We start from the raw sequence: 23,506 nt of genomic DNA on the forward strand, positions 1-23,506 counted from the left end.
AAATGTCTTCTAAAAGTCATATAGTTGTTTATTTCCATCTGATGGGAGGGCGTTCCACAGGGCAGGTGCCACTACCGAGAAGGCCCTCTGCCTGGTTCCCTGCAACCTCACTTCTCGCAGTGAGGGAACTCAGTGCTGGACCTCAGTGTCCGGGCTGAGCGATGGGGATGGAGATGCTCCTTCAGGTGTACTGGGCCGAGGCAGTTTAGGGCTTTGAATTGTGCTCAGAAATGTAATAGGAGCCAATGATAAGCTTGGAGAGGACCCAAAGATATCCTCTAGGCTACCCACTCCAACCTACCTAATCCTATAACAATATTTTTACGTTGGCATCGAAATGTGACCACACAATAGCTGGGATCCAAAGGACCACTTTTCAGCCACCTTCTTCCTCTTTCCCCATAAAGCTGCTCCTGTGGCTTGCAGACGTTTGGGTACAGCATCCCAGTAAGGGCTTAGAAAAGGGGATTGGAAAACTCCCATGCCCAAAAGCACTCAGTGTGCACAAACAAAAGGGTCTTGGCTAGCACGTCCTAAGAATCAGTTCCGAATGTCTGCTGCTACAATCCAAGTAAAATGATTGCTCACCTTATTCGTTCCAAGGAGTTAACCGTCCAGGACACTGAAAAGAGAAGAGGGAATCACTAACTCACTCATTCTGCTCAAGAATTAATGCAAGCTAAAAATGCTTTTGTAAGCTTAAAATGAAACCAATTTTATTTTCTTTGAGATCATGCATTCGCCAAACGAAAACATAAATCTGATGTAATAACCTACAACAGAAATGAAACTTGACACATTTCCCTGTTACCAGATGCAAAACTGAGGAGATCTAAGAATAAAATGCATGTCTTCAAAGTCTCATAATTTTAAACACTGTTATTTGTCTAGTTCCCATTGAACATACGCCTGCTTAACGGAAGGGGTTTAACTGAAAGCTAAGTTAAACTGTATTGGATACAATAGTGGAAATCATATGTAAAACTCATTCCTTGTTAATCAAACAATTAAGTAATTCGGAATCCAAACATCAAGAACACACACCTTAGGTTTCTACAAGATTGTGTATTGTAAGTAGCCTACACCTTTTTTACACTCGCCACTTCTACCAATTATGATGTTCAAACACAGCATCACATTTTGAGATGGTATCTCTTTTTAAATAAGTGTAATGCAGCCAGGGCAATTTAAGAAGCTTACTGAACACCCTGGACAAGACAACTCCATTCCACATTAGTTATACTCTCACAAGGAAGGGACACGGGTGGCGCTGTGGTCTAAACCACTGAGCCTCTTGGGCTTGCTGATCGGAAGGTCGGTGGCTCGAATCCACGCGACAGGGTGAGCTCCCGTTGCTCTGTCCCAGCTTCTGCCAACCTAGCAGTTCGAAAGCATGCCAGTGCAAGTAGATAAATAGGTACCACTGTGGCGGGAAGGTAAACGGCTTTTCCGTGCACTATGGCACTCGTCCTGATGTCCTGTTGCGCCAGAAGCGGTTTAGTCCTGCTGGCCACATGACCCGGAAAGCTGTCTGTGGACAAACGCCAGCTCCCTCGGCCTGAAAAGCAAGATGAGCTTCTAAGCCGCTTCTGGCGAACCAGAGCAGTGCACGGAAACACCATTTACCTTCCCGCCGGAGCGATACCTATTTATCTACTTGCACTTTGATGTGCTTTCGAACTGCTAGGTTGGCAGGAGCAGGGACCGAAAAACGGGAGCTCACCCCGTCGCGGGGATTCAAACCGCCGACCTTCTGATCGGCAAGCCCTAGGCTCTGTGGTTTAGACCACAGCGCCACCCGCGTCCCTATTATACTAAGGCAGGGTATTCACCCAATAAGTCCCATGGTGAAATAACAGTCCACTGGGAGAGGAAAGAGACCATTCTGTATAGCAAGCTGAAATGTTTTTGCAGGAAGACTGATCAGAAGAGCATGACATCAAGTCCTTCCCCATCCATTTAAAGCACATTCCCCAAGCACCAATGAATCTTGGGATCTGGGAGCTAGGAATTGTAGCTCTGTGAGGGATGAACTACAGTTTCCAGGATTCTTGAAGAGGGAATGGGTTTTAAATCTATATTGCGTACACAACGTATGAAGAATTAAAACAAAAGAACTAGACTTTAAGGCTCTACAGCAGACAGGATTTACAAGCAGTACAAAATAACAGTTTTAACTTAGGTTAGTTTAATGGCAAAGAATCTAATCAACTGTTAAGAAACTTAGCTGACCCTCCTTTGGAGAAAAAAATAATAATTCAGGAGCAGGTAGCTAAAATGGTGGAATCAGTATATTGTTGCTCTATGCAAGGTTTCCCAGACTTGGCTCACCAGCTGTTTTCGGACTACCACAACTCCCATCATTCCAGTTGTCAGGGATGATAGGAACTGTAGTCCAAAAACAGCAGTAAACCTAAATTTGGGAAACTTTGCTCTATTGTATTGCCCTATTAGTCTGGCTCTGCATAAGCCAACCCTAAAAGAGAGGCAAAAGATAGAAAAACACGACTTGAAACTGGATGCCGAATTCTGCTCAAGTTATTACTGGCTGCAATCTAGAAAAGCAGTCAATTTGAAATATTAGCAATGGGATAGATGGTACATTAAGTTCTATTCATTTCAAACTTTTTTTTTAAAAAAATGACAATTTAATATGGTGACATTTACCCGAGACACAGCTGTTCACTTAGCTTTGGCTACTTAATATATAGATGTCAATGCTAGAGGGAAGCTCAAAGCTTCCATGGAAATGGGGGAGGACCCTTTTGATACAGATTCATTTCTTTCCTGCAATGCAGTGCTTAATTTTGCCAATTAGAAAGTCTGGGGTTAAAGCGTGGTTTAAATCACACATGCTCCCAATTGTTGGCTACATGAAAACAGGTTGTACTACTCAGCAGTGACAAAAATATGCAACCTGCAAAAAAAGACTCAAAAAAGTTGGCACAGGTGAGTTAGGAGCAAACGAATTGCCGCTTCAAATCTCACTTCAGTCTGGAACTCACCGGATCAGGGGTCACCAAACCAGCACCCATAAAGGCTTTGTGACTTTGACCCAGTATACCTGAAGGAGCGTCTCCACCCCCATCTTTCAGACACTGAGGTCCAGCTCTGAGGGCCTTCTGGCAGTTCCCTCACTGCGAGAAGAGGGCCTTCTCAGTAGTGGCGCCCACCCTGTGGAACGCCCCCCCCCCAGATGTCAGATGTCAAGGAAATAAACAACTATCTGACTTTTAGAAAGACATCTGGAGGCAGCCCTGTTTAGGGAAGTTTTTAATGTTTGATGTTTTATCATACTTTTAATACAGTGGTACCTCAGGTTACAGATGCTTCAGGTTACAGATGCTTCAGGTTACAGACTCCGCAAACCCGGAAGTAGTACCTCGGGTTAAGGATTTTGCTTCAGGATGAGAACAGAAATCGCGTGGCGGCGGCGCAGCAGCAGTGGGAGGCCCCATTAGAAGAAGAGTTTGGATTTGATATCCCGCCTTTCACTCCCCTTCAGGAGTCTCAAAGCGGCTAACATTCTCCTTTCCCTTCCTCCCCCACAACAAACACTCTGTGAGGTGAGTGAGGCTGAGAGACTTCAGAGAAGTGTGACTAGCCCAAGGTCACCCAGCAGCTGCATGTGGAGGAGCGGAGACGCAAACCCGGTTCACCAGATTACAAGACTACCGCTCTTAACCACTACACCACACTTAGCTAAAGTGGTACCTCAGATTAAGAACAGTTGCAGGTTAAGAACGGACCTCCAGAATGAATTAAGTTCTTAATCCAAGGTACCACTGTATTCTGTTGGGAACAGCCCAGAGTGGTTGGGGAAACCCAGCCAGATGGGTGGGGTATAATTATTATTGTTATTATTATTATTATTATTATTATTATTATTATTATTATCATCATCATTATTATTAAAGGCTAATCAGCTACAGGTGGAGCCACTTGGCCTTCTCCCCCTTCAGGCTGCTGTTCAGCAGGTGAAGCTGACCCATGACAATTATACCTTGGATGCCATATATCGCAATATGACTATCCTCGATTAATAAAGTTGGGTACACACCATATATTTGAAGCACCCCCCGCAAAAGAATCCTCAGAATGGTAGCTTGTTAAGGGTGCCAAGATCTACATCTGTGGGGGTAAACTAAAACTTCCAGATTATTTGGGTGAAATAATGCACTTTCAGTGTATAGTGGCAACACACAGACTGAATTAATCTCCATGCCAGCCAACACTCCTGAGGTAGGAAGGAGGCCAGAGAGAGCTCCGTTCTTTTTAGCCAATTCCAAATATAGTTAGATGACATTCATATGGCAGTATACCAGTAACCTATGTTTGTACTTTAGAAGGTAATTATTTCCTTCTAACTATACAATTACCGTAGAATAAAAATACTAGTGACCTTGATTTAAGCAATGCAGCCCTTGAATATTTCAAGATAAGCTTCCTACATCGGTAAAAGCTGAGAGGAGGGTCACAAGGGAGAACCATTTAGCCTAAGTCCCAGCACGATTTTACAGCCCCCCTTCTAAGATCCTCAAGCCTTTTTAAAGAGCTTTTGTTATTTGGAATATTTCCAGTAAGCACTAAGCATTAAAACAGCACCTGTGCAGCTGCTAAGTTGAATCACCTGTTCGTTGCCCTAGAGAATTAAAAAAGCATTTAATACAATATTATAGAAAGTTGACAGAGAGAGAGAGAGAGACCAGAAGGAAAAAGAGAGGAAGCAGGGTGGGGAAGAACCTGTTTCGCACTTCTAAAAAGAATGTGTTTAATTTGCCACTGGAGGTAAAGCCCACTAACGTCGAAACTGAAAGCAGTATTCTGAACGTGAGGGAAGATACTTTCCACACGCACCCGGGTTCAGCACCTTTCTGGCTTGTATCACCTTTCTGGCTTCCATCAGTTATGTCCTGCCTTTCTAAATGTGACTAAGGCTACGATCCAAGCTGACTGACTAGGAATAAGACCACTACATATATTAAACTCCTCTGATTAAATATTAACTCTGTTTCTCCCTCCCTCCCTGCCTCCCACCACTTCTCTCTCTCTCTCTCTCTCTCTCTCTCTCTCTCTCTCTCTCTCACACACACACACACACACACACACACACACACACTTGACATGGCTTGTTAAGTGCCAAAAGTGGAAGCAACACAATTTGTTGCCTCCAGTTCCCCGTGTTATTTATTGCAATCCAGAGGATGCAGAGTAATTGGAAAGCTGATAAGCTCCTCCACACATACGTTAAAATGAGATTTAAGTTAGCGCTCCGAAAGAGTCCTGGGGGATTCTAAATGAAAGTTTTATAAGCACTGATATATGCACATATTATTAACTCCAGTCGTAATACCTTATTTAAACAATTAGCCTCCACTTCAAAGAATCGTCCCCACTGAAATTTTGCAAGACGGCTCATCGGCGCCAGGTCTCATTCTCACAGCCAACCGCAGCAAAACCGGAGCCAGTTATTATTATTATTATTATTATTATTATTATTATTATTATTATTATTAGAATTTATATACCGCCCTATACTCGGAGGTCTCAGTTACGAGAAGAAAGCCACTTACATTCTGCTTGGTAATCCACTTCCCCATATTCAAGGCTGCCCCTTCCTCACTTTTTTGGGGGAGGAGGGGGCAGGGAAAGGAAACAGCACTCCACAGCCATAATCAAGGAGTCTTGTCTGGTGGGAATATAATTAGAATTCCCTGCCAGAGCTTCCCCTTCTGATAAAGGTGTACTCAGCATGTGTGTATACTAAAAAAATTCCACATTGCTGTTCTTGGCATTTAATTAGGGGGTAAAGTAAAACGTGCAGGACTGGAATTTTAAGTGTTGGTTTAATAACCTTTATCCAGCTCATTTCTCAATGATTTTCTTCCTCTCTGGAGAGGCTTCTAATGTCAAACTGTGGTATTAAGGTGAGTCATGGTTACTGAAGAGGCACAAGGAAAGTACATGACAGAATTTCTTAATTTTAAGATTGCTGGCGGGGTGGGGAGGGGCGTTGTGCGGAAGAAGCTGAAGTCTTCCCTTCATTTCAGAAATAACACACAGAAAGCTTATACCTCATGAGCAGTAGAGGAAATGGGCGGTGGCACTCAAGACTTGAAAACGTAAGAATAGCCTACCTAGTCCAGCATCCTATTCTCACAGTGGCCTAACAAATGCCCTTGGAAAGCTTGCAAACAGCACAACTCTCCTCTTCTGTGGCTTCCAACAATTTGTCTTCGGAAGCGTATTGTCTCCCATTGTGGAGGCAGAGTATAGCCATCATGGCCAGGTAGCTATTTTTAACATGTACGGAATCATAATCTTGCCCGCATCAAGGACAAAATGTCGTCCACACCTGCTTTATCCTTTTATTTGTTGAAATTCATAGCTCATCCTAACGCAGAAGGTTTCCTGCAGTATCAGAAGATTTGTAAAACAGAATGATTATTGATATTGGTTTTTTTCAGCTTTCGTTTGAAGATAATGTAAAGCAGTCGGACGAGAAGGCAGCTAAAGTATCCGGTGCTTCTTATTCTCAGCCTCTGAGGGATGTATCCACGGTTGGTGAAACTAAGAGAAAACTCAATTGGTAGCTCCATTAATTGGGTGGAACTTAGTTGAAATTAACAGAAAATGTTTGCTTAAACAAAAAGCCACTTTCACAATGTACTCTGGTCCAGAATTTGATGGCACGCTGGAGGAAGAGAAGGAGTCCCCAAACTGAGGGAAAGTCAAATGTAGTACTTCTTTATACATTGTTCAATGCTCTTGATAAGCGGAGAGTATGCCCAGGATCAGAGTTAGTTACAGAAAGAGTAGATTTCCATGCCAACCAACAGAAAGACCACATTATCCACACATCAACTGACATCCCACACTGGAACGCCAAATAATCCCAAGTGCAGGGATATAGCAATATCCACTCTTTCCTGGGATTTTGTGGAGGGGGTGGGCTTTCCCCACACGAGTGTTTGCAGCAGTTTGATGGTGCAGGAGCATGGGAGGGACAGAGAGGGAGGCAAGAAGAGCAGCAACACTTTCCCGGTCTTTCTCTTCCCTGAAAGCTGCAGCCATTAGGACAGCAAGCAAGTCAGCCCTGCAAGCGTCCCCTGCAACGTCTGGCAGTTCCATGCGGTGGTAGTTGTTAGGAACCTAAATTACGAATAATTTGTCATGTGTAGGCTCCAAGACACAAGAACAGAGGAGGCAGTTCTCCTGGTGCCATGGAGAAGGGGAGGCAGATTTAAATCCCAGAACTTCTTTGTGAAACGTGTCCACAGTTCAACACTCTCTCACTTTCTGTCTCCCAATCACCTTCTCCATGAAGCCCTTTGTTCTCACTTCTGAGGAAACAAAGCCTAAGCAACCACATTCACTCACTCCCCTCCCCCATTACTGTTACCTTTGTTTTCTTTCTACCCATTGTCTCCCTTTCTTATGGAATCTAATTTTGTGTTCATCTGGGTTGGGAGCTTTAAAAAAAAAAAGCTTATGCAACTCCGCAAAGTGCACCAGCGGCTCTGTTTAAGCAAACAAGTGAGAGCTGGACCATAAAGAAGGCTGTTTGCTGAAGAATTGATGCTTTTGAATTATGGTGCTGGAGGAGTCTCTTGAGAGTCCCATGGACTGCAAGAAGATCAAACCTATCCATTCTGAAGGAAATCAGCCCTGAGTGCTCACTGGAAGGACAGATTGTGAAGCTGAGGCTCCAATACTTTGGCCACCTCATAAGAAAAGAAGACTCCCTGGAAAAGACCCTGATGTTGGGGAAGATTGAGGGCACAAGGAGAAGGGGACGACAGAGGACAAGATGGTTGGACAGTGTTCTCAAAGCTACCAGCATGAGTCTGACCAAACTGCCGGAGGCAGCGGAAGACAGGAGTGCCTGGCGTGCTCTGGTCCATGGGGTCACGAAGAGTCAGACACGACTAAATGACTAAACAACAACAACAAACCAATCTGAGCATAATAGTTTTGCACACAATCCAACAATGAGAAAGGGGAACCAACTTTCTGCCTTCCATACTTGATCTCGTATATGAGAAAAGACCAGGAAGAGAAACTTCAATGGCATGCCATTACTTTCATTTCTTTCCTGCCTGCTGCCCCACAGCCGTTGCTTTTCACATCAAGGTCATCGCAGATACCTGCTTGCCAGCCGCATTTCCATCTGCAAACGTCCCATCGGTTAGTGCTTGCTATTCGGAATCCAAGCTCTGCACATCAGGGTAACAAACTGGTAATCACAATGGAGCGATTGTTTTGAGCAATGGACAACAAAAGCTGCTGTTCTTTCTTTGTCACAGTGACAGCTTGAAGAAGGCTCACTCAGCCTTACTCTTCCCCGAGATTTTAACTAAGTCGGGGGATGTCACGGAAGTTTGTCTTACAAAGTTTTCTTTGTATTCTATCTGCTGCCAACATCATCTACAAGCAGCGCACAAAAGAATCGCAGCCCTACAAATCCATTATTGAAGTTGATGAAAGCACAAAGCCAACAGCCTAATCTTTGTAGTCACAAACTGACCCTGCAAAAGGTAAGGGCAGCGAAGAGCATAGCATGTGATACGGTGACAATGCCGTTATGCTTACGATGCCACTCTCCGCCGCAACCCTTGACTTGTTCTTTAAAGCTTCCCTTTTATACCTTTTATTTGTGCGTTGCAACACACCATGCTTATTTTAAGCTTCAAGATGAAACGTACACAAAGCTTGGTTTTAAAAGCCACCGGCTCAGTTGTTGATTATTATTGGACAGAAATACAATTCACAACCTTCTTTTCTGGGAGGTGGAAGAAACAAGGTGCATCAAAATGCAGACTGGATGGCTCAGTCCAGTCCAGTCCAGAGCATGAGTCTCTTAATCTCAGGACCGTAGGTTTGAGTCCCCTTATTTGGGCAAAAATATTCCTGCATTGCAGGGGGTTGGACTAAATCAGTGTTTCCCAACCTTTTCTGACCGTGGCCCCCTTTTGACCTTGCTTCCTTCCTGTGCTTCCCCACGGGTGTAGCCAAGAGGGGCAGGGAAGCAGCTACCCTCCCCAAAAGTAAAAATCAATAAAAAACTGAGGTTCTGTCCCCACTAACAAAAGCCTGCCCCCCTAACAAAAATCCTGGTTACACCAATCCCTCCTCCCCTCCGGTCCTCCTGGTAGAAAGGTAGCTATTTAAATGTTTTGTTTGTAAATATAGCATTTTTATAATTTATAGAAAATACAGTTACATAAAATGATAGGAACATCATCATCATCAATTTTATTCATACCCCGCCCTCCCCAGCCAAGACCGGGCTCAGGGCGGCTAACACCAGGTATAAAAACAACTGATTAAAATACAACTTAAAAACAAGATTAAAATACAACATTAAAATGCAGCCTTATTTCAGTAGAAACTCAAATCAAAAACTTTTTGGGGATGAAAATGTCAAATCTTCACCAAGGCCAACTATCAAGACTGGTCCTACATGGGCCAGAAAAAAGCCAGGGAAGTCCCCAAATAGGAGTTTCATCACAGAAGGAAAAGGAAAGGGGGGATCAGGCTGATTCCAAGCCAAAGGCCAGGCGGAACAACTCTGTCTTACAGGCCCTGTGGAAAGAAATCAGATCCCGCAGGGCCCTGGTCTCATGAGACAGAGCGTTCCACCAGGCCAGAGCCAGTGTTGAAAAGGCCCTGGCTCTGGTTGAGGCTAATCTGACTTCCTTAGGGCCCAGGACGTCTAGAGTGTTGCTATTTATGGACCTTAAGGTCCTCCACGGGGCATACCAATGAAATATTGTTGAAGCAGAAAAACACATGGAATCATGGAGCTGGAAGTTACCTCAAGGGTCATCTTTCTAGTGAAACCCCCTGCAATGTAGGAAACTCAGCTAAAGCATCCATGACAGATGACCATTCAGCCTCTGCTTAGAAACCTCCAAGGAAGGAGAGTCCAGAACCTCCTGAGGAAGATCCATCTTCCATGTATTATAAAAATTAAACAACACTTATTTGACCCCAGTTATTTGACACAGAGGGGGAAACCTACAGTCCAAAATGCGCACAGGGAGTTCTGTATATATGGGAGAATTTTAAAAAGCAAGTGGTCCTCACTGACCTGCTGCAAAAAGATCTTGTCATCTGGAGGAGCCCTAGGTAAAACATCATAGCCCCCCACACCCTTCCCTGGGAATAAGGCCCATTGAACGTAGTGTGGCTTTCTTCTGAGTAGACATTTAGTTATTTACTAGATGCAAGTCAGCAGCACCAGACGACTCTGCTTGGCTAGGCGCTGGGGTGGATTGCACCCTGCGCCTTGCAGAGTCAGACCCAGGCTGCCACCAGGCCCAGCACTGGCAGCAGCTAGAAGCAGCTCCGGCTCACCCAGTCCTACCCGCTGCCACCCCACCACCACACTTACCTGACCTGGGGGTTCTGGATCATGGGCTCTACTGGTCAAAATGGAAGCCTCAGTGATCGCCCTCTCCAGCCGTAAACAAACCAGGACTGCTCCAAGAAAACACACGTGGCAAAAAGGAGCACTAAGCCCTGGTGGGCCGCCCTCTTACCCGCTTGTGATTGGCCAAGCGGATAGCCAGCCAATCAGGATTTTTTTTTCTTCACTTCCCAATTCCCTCTGTGCCACCTAGTCTCTTGCTGTGGCCCCCCATTTATGCATTTTTCACCTGGGTCCCCCTTAGAATATCCTGGGGGGGGCGGCTGCGAAACACTGGACTAGATTACCTTTGTGGTACCTTTTAACTCTATGATGCTATAAAACATTTTAAAGCAGCGTAAGAGACAAGTCCAATCCCACCTAAGCAGAAGCAGTTCCTAGGGTAACTAAGATGGCAATCTATGCCATGGATTTTCTTGTTCACATCCTTAAACATTTCTAGATCAATTAATATATTAAAATATAAGGACCTGAGCACAGAAAAGGATGCCATCAGTATACATTCAATCAGGATTTCAGTCCAAGACAACTATAGTACCAGGCAATGAAGACGTTTCCAACAAAGCACGTGCAAATTTACAGGAATAGGCCATTTTCTATTTCACACACAAAAATTTCAAGTTAAGAAACATAGAAAGCTATGTTTTAAAATGCTACAATTGGGTTGTTTGTTTTTATTTCACCTACCTTAGCCAGTCTCGTTTACAGTAGAAAGAGAAACTGAAATACCACCTGTCCCAAAACACCTTCATAAAGAGTTAAGTAAGCTCCACTGATTTCAGTGACACCTACTTCCAAGTAATTGTGTTTTCTACTGAGCTGAAGACAGTGCCGAGGAAATAAGAGTTCACAGTGACATCCACTGAAGAACTATCTCATTATCTAAAGAGGGGTTTCGGGAGATGACCCTTAGCCCCAAACAAGTTTAAACACTTACAATTAGGGTTAATTTGGTGGCGGTGAAAACCTATTTCTCCCTCTAATGAAAAAGATGACAAAACACACTGTGTGCTAGGTTATTCACACAGAATAGAGGTCACGAGTTTTGTCAAAACACGCCATATGCTTTTTTTTAAGGAGGAAGAGTCGGTTAACAAACATTGTGTGGTTTATGGCGGCATGTAATCCACCTTAGATATCAACAAGACAATTATAATATTATTTCCAAATGTGGAAGAGACACTGCATACATATGGAACATCTATTCTGCATGTGCTGCAGCGTGTGGAATCCCGCTGTTTTGGTACAAAAGTGGGATCCCTGGTCTACACAGGCAATGAATGAAGGATGTACCCTGGACAGAAATCTGTTTCAGAATATTGCACCCACAGAAAGGGGATTAGTGGTCAGGCAGTGTGATTAACCAGTAGGGATATAAGATCTGGTTTTCCGTCCCACCCTGTATTTATCACACATGGTTCTGAGGTGGGTGGGTGTTTTGGATCAGGTTAGCCATATTGATTTGTATGCTGTTGGTGGATTATTGTCGTTGTCCTGTTGGGCTGTGTATGTGATAAAGGGGAGCCATACCGGGGTGAAGGTGTCTTCTTCTGTTTGTCCCCGTGTCAGTTTCAGTTTATTAGTTAATTTTTCTAGTAGGGCTGTTTCCCATACTATTTGGTACCATTGGTCCATGCTTACTCCTGACAGGTCTCTCCAGTGTCTGGTTATGGTGTTTCTGGCTGCTGAAAGTGTTACGAAAAAGGAGCAATGCTGCTGAGTGCTCCAGGTGGCTGGAAAGCCAAACAGGATGTTGATGTTTTGGGACTGTACCGTGGGAACAAGGAACAGTCCATTATGTGCACTGAGCACCGGATGTTAGCTCAGAGTGGCACATGACCCTGTACTGGAAGTACATGGGTGGAGTTATTCTCTCTCTGCTGTGGCTGCTGAGGAGTGCAGACATGTTCTTTTCTGCACTGCTGGAAAGACAGAAATAAAGGCATGTAAATACATTTCTGTCTGTCTCTCTCCCCTCCCTGGGGAAATGAGGGGAGGAGTGGTTGTGTTCTTCTCACGTTTGAAGGAGGATCGGCCGATAGAGATTTCGACAGAAAGTAGGTGAAAACAAAGATCACCACAGCCAATCACAAACAAACAATCACACCCTAGGCCAACCCCAACCTCTCTCACCACCAAAGGAACACAAGTGAACAACACAAGCACGCTGACACCAAACTCTACATACATTAAGCATAACAGAAACACCGCTACCCGACCCCACCCCCATCCATCTCCCCTCCCTCCACCCCCTTTCTTTTTTTTTCTTTTTTTTTCTTTTTCTTTTTTTTCTTCTCTCCCTAATGCCTCATCAAATGAAACAGTTTTGTAAAATTGTTACATGGAAGAAAAAAAAATACGAGGCATTACACTTACACTGTAAAACAAGAAAACCCTTAATAAAATATATATATATATATCACACACGGTTCTGGTTCCGTTCTGCTGCAGTTTGTTTTCTGCCAAAAACTATGTTGCCCAGAGGTAAAACTACACAGCTTGTGTAATTAGGTTCTCATTATGCTATTCCATACCAACCATTTCAATGCAAGTGAACTGTAATCAGTGCAGACCGAAAGCAACAGCAATAGTGAATATCGAACAGACACGGGCCATTTCTATTCCTGTTTCCGTCAGAATTCTGTGACATCTCTAATAACAAAATCTGTCCTCTGCTCCCTAGACAAAACACTTTTGGTGTCTGGGTGTTTTTCAATTGTGAATAGATTTATCTTATGAATGGATTTTTTCATTTAAAAAAATACTATTATTACAGTTACCACCAGTGAAAATGCATCACAGCACTGCTACTCTTACCTTTGAATTAAGGCTGGGTGAATCAGTTCTATTTCACAAATGACACATTTGCATGTGTTCACCCATGAATCTGTCCCACCCCATTTCTTTGTGAATCTGTGGGTTTTTTAATCTACATGAAAATTCACATTTAAATGTATATCTCAATATAATGCATTTTAAACATCTGTGTTTTTTTATTTAAAAAATCAAGAACTGTGCTGGAGCACAGGAGAAGTTCCAACTACCATATTTTTTGCTCTATAGGACACACGTTTTCCCCTCCCAAAATTAAGGGGAAATGTGTGTGCGTCCTATGGAGCGAATGCAGGGTCCTTGGCTTCAGCGATAGCAACGCAAAGCCTCCGAAGCGCAGAGGGAGCGCTCCCTCTGTGTTCTGGAGGCTTCGCGTTGCTTTCGCTGAAGCCTGGAGAGCGAGAGTGGTCAGTGGGCACCGACCCCTCTCGCTCTCCAGGCTTCAGGGATAGCCGCCTGAAGCCTTTGGAGAGCAGCGGGAACTCGCAATGCGCTCCAAAGGCTTCAGGTTCCTTTTGCTGAAGCCGGGAGAGCAAGACTCTCCTGGCTTCAGCAGAGAGGGAGAGCTGCGCAGCGGCCCTTCAGCAAAGCGGGAGGAGAAATGGAAGGGGCTCTGTTACTCCTGCAGCTTCGTTGAAGGGGCGCTGAGCAGAGAGGGGGAGAATTCCCCTCCCTGTTTTCCCCCTCCTATGGTCCAGAGCGTCCTATGGTCCGGTACATCCTATAGAGCGAAAAATACGGTAATTTCTGATCCACACATTAATCCAGGTGGTGTAGATCAGCTCAGGTTGCACCTGACTTTGCAAAGATCAAATCCCCTAAATAGCCCTGCTTTGAATCAAGTGCAAAGCAAGGTAAAAATTAAAGAGTCTGTCAAGTTAAGAAACGTAGAAAGCTATGTTTCTTCAAGTTAAGAAACATAGAAAGTTACAAGAAATGATGCAACCTTTATCTAATCTCGTATTTTCTCTCGGTAGACATTCACATTCCACCTTCGCCCGCTCAAGTGCTAACAACATTGTTTAGTCATCAGCCAAAAAGCAAACATCATTAGATTGCAACTTTGCACACAATCTAGTACTGTTTGTGTTCCTAGCAAAAGGGGCTCAGGCGCATTTGGGCAGTACCTAAAAACCACTTATGGGATTTTAGAACCTCATGGTAAAAAGTTCCTAATTCATTTTACAAAGCGAAGAGCCCCCTGAATTTTGTCCATGTACCATTTCACAACATGGGACATTTTTTCGTTGCCACAGTGTCCCTACTTAGACCAACAGAGGAGGACCAACTGGTATTAACAAAGTTGCCACACTTTTCTTTACACCATTTTGTGTATTCCTTGGTTAGAATTTTTTTTTTTTTTTAAATGGCAACACAACTTTGACCTCAGAATTTATGGCAAATATCTAGGACAATCATTGAATACTGTCTGGAATAAAGAAAGATGGCAGCCATGTATTTCTGAATTTTGTAAAATTACACAACTTTGTTTTTAATGAACTATCCAACCAGCAAAAAAATGGAGTTGTTTTTGTTGTTGTTTTTTGAAATTTGGCATAATATTGTTCTCTGTACTTCCTCTAAGCATTCATTTCTATTGAGAATTTATTTGGATTTAACTCAGCTGCATCTGGTTTCTGCCAAGCTTAAAACATTAATCCACACATTAACAATCCTCGGCTGGCTTAAAACTAAGCCAGATATTGCCTTTGTTAAAGCTACATAGGCTACCATAAATCTCCCTCCCCAAGGGCGAGTGGCCTCCCGTTCCCCTTACATTTATTTATACCATGCTGAAGTCACTCAAGAAGTTGAACAGAAGGAATATTAATCCATTGCGATGAAGGCTAGGCGTGTGCGTGATCACACAGACACAAATACAAGGTACGTTCTACAACTGAAGCCAATGGCAACATTCCTATTGACTAAAGAGATGAGCCCCTTTCAGAGGGTTCTCTTCAATATGTTGGCATATGTGTGGAGAAGGGAATAGGAACATCCCAGCAGACTCTTCTCCCAATATCACGTTCGGTGCAGCATCTTCAAAGGGCAGCCTATGCACGTTGAATGCCAATAGGCGTCTTGACAAGTGGGGAGCTTCCATCATGCTAAGTTCCCAGCTACATGGAAGCAGACCTACATGGGCTCCCATTTTCAGACATCACACGGACTTCAATTCCCTTTCTTGTAACACTAGTGGTCACCTAATACAGCTGGAGGCGGGAAGGTTCAGGACAGATACAAGAAAGTACTTCTTCACACATTGCATAGTTCCCGTAACTATGGAACTTGCTCCCACAGGAGGCAGCAATGGCCACCAACTTGCATGGTTTTATAAGAGGACCAGGCAAATTCATAGAAACAAGGGCTATTGGTGGCTACTAGCCAATTTGGCTATGCTTTGCCTCCGCAGTTGGAGACAGTAATGCTTCTGAATACCAGTTACTGGAAACCACAACACGGGAAACTGTTCTTGTGCTCAGATCTTGCTTGCTGGTTTCCCACGGGCATCTAGTTGGCCACTGTGGGAACAGGATGCTGGACCAGATGGGCCACTGGCCTGATCCCTTCTTATGATCTTAATGGATACTGGGAGATGGGCTACCAAAGTGCACAGTGTCCAGAGTGGCTCCAGTTCAACAGCTTTGGACCCACTTGCTCATATAAAGGTAAAGGTAAAGGGACCCCTGACCATTAGGTCCAGTCGTGACCGACTCTGGGGCTGCGGTGCTAATCTCGCTTTATTGGCCGAGGGAGCCGGCATACAGCTTCCGGGTCATGTGGCCAGCATGACTAATGCACGGAAACGCCATTTACCTTCCCACCGGAGCGGTACCTATTTATCTACTTGCACTTTGACGTGCTTTCAAACTGCTAGGTGGGCAGGAGCAGGGACCGAGCAACGGGAGCTCACCCCGTTGCGGGGATTCGAACCGCCGACCTTCTGATCGGCAAGTCCTAGGCTCTGTGGTTTAACCCACGGCGCCACCCGCATCCCTACTTGCTCATATAAACATACACTAAAGTGTAGAAGACACCACCTGAAGAGTTATTTCAACACTCTGAAAGCAGAATCTCCATATCAGTGATGGGCAGAAGACAATTTACCATTTCTGCAAGATAACTTTGCTACCCTTGAAAACCACTTCAGCCTCTCTGGGCCAATAAAAGTTAACCGTCCAACTATCTCCACACATTTATGGATTCATAAAAAGAACAAATAAAAGATGAAGACAGAGATAAGATCAGGATGCAATTGCTATTCCTCAGCATGTAGTTTCTGCCTGGTTCCCCTGAACTATAGTTCTGATTTTTTTCATGAGGAATATCCATTTTCCCAGGGTTATGAAATGTAATCCACACCTACTCATCTAAGTCATTTTGGCAAGCGACTAGCATTTAATTCACTACTGCTAAACTCTGCACCACCAGGATTACATGGAACTGCTGAATCAGGAGTCAAGTCACAGGTATGCAACCAATCACTCAAAGATAGTTGACATCTTGCTTTCAGGTTCACTGTTGAACTACAGATCTAGGACAAGGACACAGAACCTCCCGGTGTTGTCAGAGTGCAACTCCCATCACCCCTATCCACTGGCCGTCCAACCATATCTGGAAAGTCATATGTTCATCAACCCTGGCCTAGGGCTTTGGTCTTTAGCTGATTGGCTGGGACCTAAGGTAGAGCTCAACAACAGTGCTACCACCAAACATGTACATAATAAAGAAGTGAGCGGAATTAGGATGTAACCGTGAGTTCTAGCTCTGAATAGTGTGAAGACTGCTGGTCTAGGAGACCTATCATGCATGGCCCTGTGGCATCAAAGACACCACTGGTTAGTTCACTGACTGACAGCCAGTCAGGCCAATCAATTGAATTTCAGAACAAAATACGGAAGAGCCTTTCTCTTATTTCAGTTTGTGGACACAAACAGTTCTCATGTTGCAAACGGCAGGGATTTTTTAAAACGAAATTTCACAGCAAACGGTTTTGTTTGTTTTTTAAAGTGAGGATTGTGTGGTTGGCAACTGAGATGTGGGGCGGGTTAAAAACCCCACAATCATCACCACCTCACATCACTATCTACATACACATTTGTTCTGAAGCCCTGTTAACCAAACTGCAGGTCAATACATTAAGAGATGTCTGTGATATTTACTGCAAAATGAGTCAGATTTTTGACCAAAGTTCAGCCACTGTGAGAACAGAAGACTGAACTAGATGAGCCACTGGCATTGTCCATTGTTGTTGTTGTTTAGTCGTTTAGTCGTGTCCAACTCTTCGTGACCCCATGGACCAGAGCACGCCAGGCACTCCTGTCTTCCACTGCCTCCCGCAGTTTGGTCAAACTCATGCTGGTAGCTTCGAGAACACTGTCCAACCATCTCGTCCTCTGTCGTCCCCTTCTCCTTGTGCCCTCCATCTTTCCCAACATCAGAGTCTTTTCCAGGGAGTCTTCTCTTCTCATGAGGTGGCCAAAGTATTGGAGCCTCAGCTTCACGATCTGTCCTTCCAGTGAGCACTCAGGGCTGATTTCCTTCAGAATGGATAGGTTTGATCTTCTTGCAGTCCATGGGACTCTCAAGAGTCTCCTCCAGCACCATAATTCAAAAGCATCCATTCTTCAGTGATCAGCCTTCTTTATGGTCCAGCTCTCACTTCCATACATCACTACTGGGAAAACTATAGCTTTAACTATACGGACCTTTGTTGGCAAGGTATGTCTCTGCTTTTTAAGATGCCGTCTAGGTTTGTCATTGCTTTCCTCCCAAGAAGCAGGCGTCTTTAAATTACTTTAAATTACCACAGTGCTATAAGCTGTAACTTTTAATACTTTTCTTTTATTAACAATACTTTCATGAAGCAATCATGTTGCCGTGGTTCACTACTCAAGTGCTGAGAAGCAAACATGACTGTGTCCCTAGCATATGGGAAAAGCCAATGGTCTTGACTTGGGGGCGATTGGCCACGGGTACCACACTCTTACCAGCCACAGCACTCTCCAGGGGCAAACTTCAAATTCCATCCTGGAGCCTCTCGGTTTGCTCGCATTGCTCCGAATGTAATTATAGACAGCTTGATTAACAAATATCAGAGATGCCATATGGCCCGATAGCTAGCTGAATCCATAGTTATAGATCACAATCTGTTGCTGAAAGGCATATTCATAACACCCATGATGTCACAACTATATACTACAGTAAATTTGCTGGTGCTAATTACCATGGAAGCATCCAGATCAATAGGGAGTGCTTTTTAGCTGCAATGGGAAATAAACACTGGGATATTAATAAATGCTGGAGCTTTGTTAGAAGCCTACTCCTGAATCAATATAATATTAAATAGTCATTTTGTTGTAAATGCCTATAAAGCTTAGGTGTTTTGTTTTGTTTTAAGCACTTGATATTAACTGCATGAAGAAGTTTCACTTTGCCGCAGTTGCTGAAACACGTATGGCACATTTTTGTTCCCAATCATTCTATTGCAAACAGAGACTCACTCTTAAAACCAAATCCATCCTTGGTCAAGGCAAGACAAGGGCCACAAGGTGGTAAATCAGCAGGCAGTAGCATTAACAATGGCCCATTCAGACACACTGCTGTGCAAATCTGTTCTAAATCTCCATCCAGCACTCTGTATGCTGTTCCAAAGTACCCACCATCTATTGTATTGCCCAGCTGTCCCCACAATATCTTGACTTGGTCTACAGAGGTTGCCCTTTCTGTTCCAGACACACTTTTCCCATCCCAGCAAAGCCAAAATTCAAAAGGCCTTTCTTCTGCCATCCTCTGCCCTTGGCCATGTTGAAATGGGAACAATTTCATTCTGAAGTCCTAACCATGCCCTTCCCCTAATAAAATAGGAGCATGAGTGTCTGTGTTAGCATGGGGATTGTATTCCAAGCTAGGGAACATTAGCTGCAATCCCCTGTCCTGCCCAACTTGTATGTCCAACTACGAGACTGCCGGCCTCAGAGCTACAGCTCAAATGAAAGGCCATCGCTCAGCGGTGTGAAACAGGTCTTGTGTACAGAATGTCCCAGGCCTTTGGGTTGCTAGTCAGAAGGTCGGTGATTTGAATATGCACGACGGGGTGAGCTCCCAGCTCCTGCCGACCCAGCAGTTCAAAAGCACACCAGTGCAAGTAGATAAATGAGTATCATTGTGGCGGGAAGGTAAACAGTGTTTCTGTGCGCTCTGGTTTCTGTCATGCTGGCCACATGACCCAGAAAACTGTCTGTGGAGAAACGCCAGGTCCCTCAGCCTGAAAGTGAGATGAGCGCCGCAACCCCAGAGTCGCCTTTACCGTCCAGGGGTCCTTTACCTTTACCTTTTACCTTACTCCCAGTCAGTGTAGAAAATACTGAACTAGATGAACCAATGGTATAAACTTGATTAATAAATAATAAATGAAAATAAAGAAAGAAATGAAATTGCAATATATTTTTAGTCAATCTTTTTTTTACAAAGGACCTTCCAATTTCCACACTTCCTCAGCATTTTAAGCTTACCCACAAATTTATATTGTTTAACTAATTTAATTGGAAACCATTTTATTTCCCATCATGTATATGCCACTACAAAATTAGCATTTAATTGGAAGGCTTATTTTGCTTGTCATTTGTTTTAAAATAAATTACAACAGCAGAAGGAAATAGAGCCCGTTGAAAAATAAATAACAAATCAATAAAATGGCAGATACTCAGCTGTGCTGCCTGAAATAAGCTTCTGGAGATGATAGATAGATAGATAGATAGATAGATAGATAGATGATAGATAGATAGATAGATAGATAGATAGATAGATGGATAGATGGATAGATAGTTGAAACGGTACATTTAGGCTGCAATCCTCTACCCATTTACTTGGGAGTAAGCCAGGTAACTCAATGGGTCTCAGTAGTTGTGTGTAGAATTCCACTATTCGGTGCATCTTTGAGGAAGTGGTAAGAAGAGATGCAAAACTGAGACACATCTCAAGAGCCCAAAAACCATCTTTAGCTATGCCAATGAAAAACCTCTGGTTCTTCAGTGTAAGCATTTTCTATTCAATCATCCTAATTTAAAAAAACCAATAACCCAAAACACCAATAAATAAGGAAGCTGATAGTCATCATCGTTCAGGGGTGCCAGCTTGGCCCCGTGACTGTGGGTACCTGGGGCCATGGGTGCCATGCAGCAAGCATGGCCCTGGCGCTGAAGGTGCCTGGCCCCTTCATAGGGAATTTTGTGGGCACTCGGACACCCAGGGGCCCAGGGAGCCAGCACCTATGCCATAACTGAAACACACAGCTGCTTGCAAGTATGCACCAAAATGAATGCTTGCTTAAGACAGCCAGTTTTGTGTAATAAATAGGGTTGGACTAGGAGCTGGGAGAGAAGGGTTCAAATCCTCCCTCAGTCATGAAGCTCACTGGGGGGCCTTGGACCAGTCACTGCCTCTCAGCACTACCTCACAGGATTGTTGTGAGAATAAAACAGGGAGGGGGAACCATGTGTGCCACATTGAGTTACTGATTGCTGTCAGTGGGAGCGTTGGGATGCCAGTGTGGTGTAGTGGTTAAGAGTGATAGACTCTTAATCTGGGGAACCGGGTTCGCGTCCCCGCTCCTCCACATGCAGCTGCTGGGTGACCTTGGGCCAGTCACGCTTCTTTGAAGTCTCTCAGCCCCACTCACCTCACAGAGTGTTTGTTGTGGCGGGAGGAAGGGAAAGGAGAATGTTAGCCGCTTTAAGACTCCTTCAGGTAGTGATAAAGCGGGATATCAAATCCAAACTCTTCTTTTTCTTCTTCTTCTTGCTATAAGGAAAGTGACTGGAAAATGCACCTGAAAGTACGAGGGATAACGCTTGCCTTGGTGCAACATCATCTAACCTCCTTAGAAACAAATCAGAGTAAATGCTCATTAAATAGACAGCATTGTCTAAACTCCCTGCAAACGAATGAGGGTGGATATTCAATAAGCAGGTTGCTGGAAGCACCCTGTGATGCCACACGTTTAGTATTAATAGACATTACAGTGGACTCATGGAGTTGCTGGTCTTGGTAGCAGCCACACATTCTGCATAATATCTAGTCATGGCCTCAGATCCCATGTACATGACGTGCCAGGAGTCAGGGGCAGAGAAGAAGCTTCTAAGAGGGGAGTCCCAAAATTCAGAACTTTGATTCATGTTAGCAACTGCAGTTACTCGCTTCACACATCTGTTAAGCATCATTAGCTGCCTAGCGAGGCTGCACAAAATAAAACAAGTGCAAGTAGTGCACTCCAATAGAATAAATACAGTTGAAATTGGGGAATGTGTGAAACAGAACACACACAAAGATTGCGTGCGCACGATACCTTTAAAGCACATTCAAAGAACATTTCCACCTCAAAGAATTCTGGGCACTGTAGTTAGTTAAAGGTTGCTGGGAACTGGAACGCTGCGAAGGGTGAACTACAGTGCCCAGAATTCTTTGAAGGGGGAAATGTGCTTTAAAGTTATAGTGTGTTGGTTTCCTTTTTGTTTCAAAAGAATGGAAAAGGGCTCCCTAGCATGCCAGATGTTTCTGTGTTTGTCTTTAATGTGGTTCAACCTTCCAGTGCCAACACAAACATACCAGACATCATGAACACAAAGATGCCAATATTTATCTAAGTCTTTCTTCTTCTTACCCACTGATGGGAAATGCTCTCATCACTCCTAGCCCAAAGACTTTCTCCCTTGGAGTTGCCTCCTCCTTCACCTTCTCCTCCTCCCCACATTCAGATGATCACCAGTTCTGCCATTGCCCCTGCTTTTCAACATGCCAACCCACCTCCCCACTGCAAGGACTGATTTGTGGCCTGGGAAAGAGAAGGAGGGAAACGCCATGGTGGACACAGGAAACCAAACCTAGCTGGTGCAGCAGCACAGCACTGATCTCCAGGATCAGAGTTGCTGGCAGCAGGTACTAAAACTTCCTGACGAAAGAGCAAAGGAAACTCCTGCAAAATGTTTCCCTGAGCAAAGTGGAATACACAGTGAACGCATCCCCGAACAATTCAGTAACTGTGTTGGGTTGTGTTTTGGTTTTTTGGTGTTTTTTTTTAGGAAGTGGTAATAGCCCATCCATAATTAATTTGCTTTATTCTATAAGTACATTTCTCTCTCTCTCTCTCTCTCGTTCTCTCTCTCTGTAATAGAGCATTACAAATAGCTGTCGCTGCAGCTTAAACCAAACAAACTCTCTTTGTTATTCTGCTTGTGCACCAAGGAGAGCCATTTTGCCTCTGCTACTATTAAAATCCACAAGCTTCATTGCAAAAAAAACCCAAAAAAACACATTGTGCAGCTGTGAGACGGTACCCATGGATCAGTGTTAAGTAAGAAGCATACAGAATTATAAAGCCAAAAAAAAAAAAAAAGGTAATGAAACAAAGCCAGATTTTGGAAGTTAGGCATCCCTGTTCAAGGAAACCTAATAAGCGATGCTCTTCATTTGCATTATGGAAATCATCTGGCATGCTGTTCACCTTTCATTGCCCCAGTAGGTCTATCTTTATGTCATCCTGCTGCTTATTACAGAGCCGCTGTGACACATTAGCTAACAGCACAGGTTGCTCATTGCTGTGAACGGAAGACCAGAAGAAAAACAATAGAGGCTTTAGAAAGCGCCATCCATTCCACAGAGGGCAGCATTAACTTTGGCGGCTGGTAGTTAATTTTATTGTAGTCACTCCAGTTGAAGCCATGCTGGGAAAATTCAATCTACAGTTTGGGTCAAGAGGACCATGTGAATCTTCATTAAGTATGGAAATAAAATCTTGTGAAGGCAGCAGTCAAAGCTTTGCGCACCAGCGCTGCTTGGAAGCGAACGACACTAAATATTTCACAAATGGAAGACAAAATTGCATCCTTTCATGTCGTTTCCCCTGTTTTCAGATGTTTATATCCACTGTTTTATCATTTAAGGGCTGATTCACACATAAAGGCACATCAGGATTATTAAGTGCCGAAAGTGGAACGCAGGAACTGACGGCACAGAAGAGGATGGCGTTTGAGGAGATGTTCGCAATTAGGCAAAGCCTATATGACATGTTAGTTCTGGGGTAGCTCATAAAAATAAGCCATCAAATGGTGCCTGGACATGCATGAGCTAGCCTTTTCTCTGATAATATAACTTCCTCAAAAAAGATTTGCTTCACTCTAAATATTTCCCCCGCCAAGCTTATTTGCATCGGTCTCCAGAAAACCCTCATTTTAAAAAAAATAA

General features: G+C 43.9%; 1 protein-coding gene across 3 annotated transcripts in view; it reads right to left on the reverse strand.

Moving 5' to 3' along the window:
• FHIT (fragile histidine triad diadenosine triphosphatase) overlaps positions 1-23,506 on the reverse strand; it is a 1,042,494-nt gene that overhangs the window by 864,446 nt on the left and 154,542 nt on the right. Inside the window, exon 3 of one of the 3 annotated variants that reach the window (XM_083602594.1) lies at positions 589-622. The exons of the other annotated variants lie outside the window; for them this stretch is intronic. The gene's annotated coding sequence lies outside the window, so the exon portion shown is untranslated. The remainder of the gene's footprint in view (positions 1-588; positions 623-23,506) is intronic. 3 annotated transcript variants of the gene reach the window in all.

The sequence above is a fragment of the Podarcis filfolensis genome, assembly GCF_964270895.1.
Source record: "Podarcis filfolensis genome assembly, chromosome: 2".
Lineage (NCBI taxonomy): Eukaryota > Metazoa > Chordata > Lepidosauria > Squamata > Lacertidae > Podarcis > Podarcis filfolensis.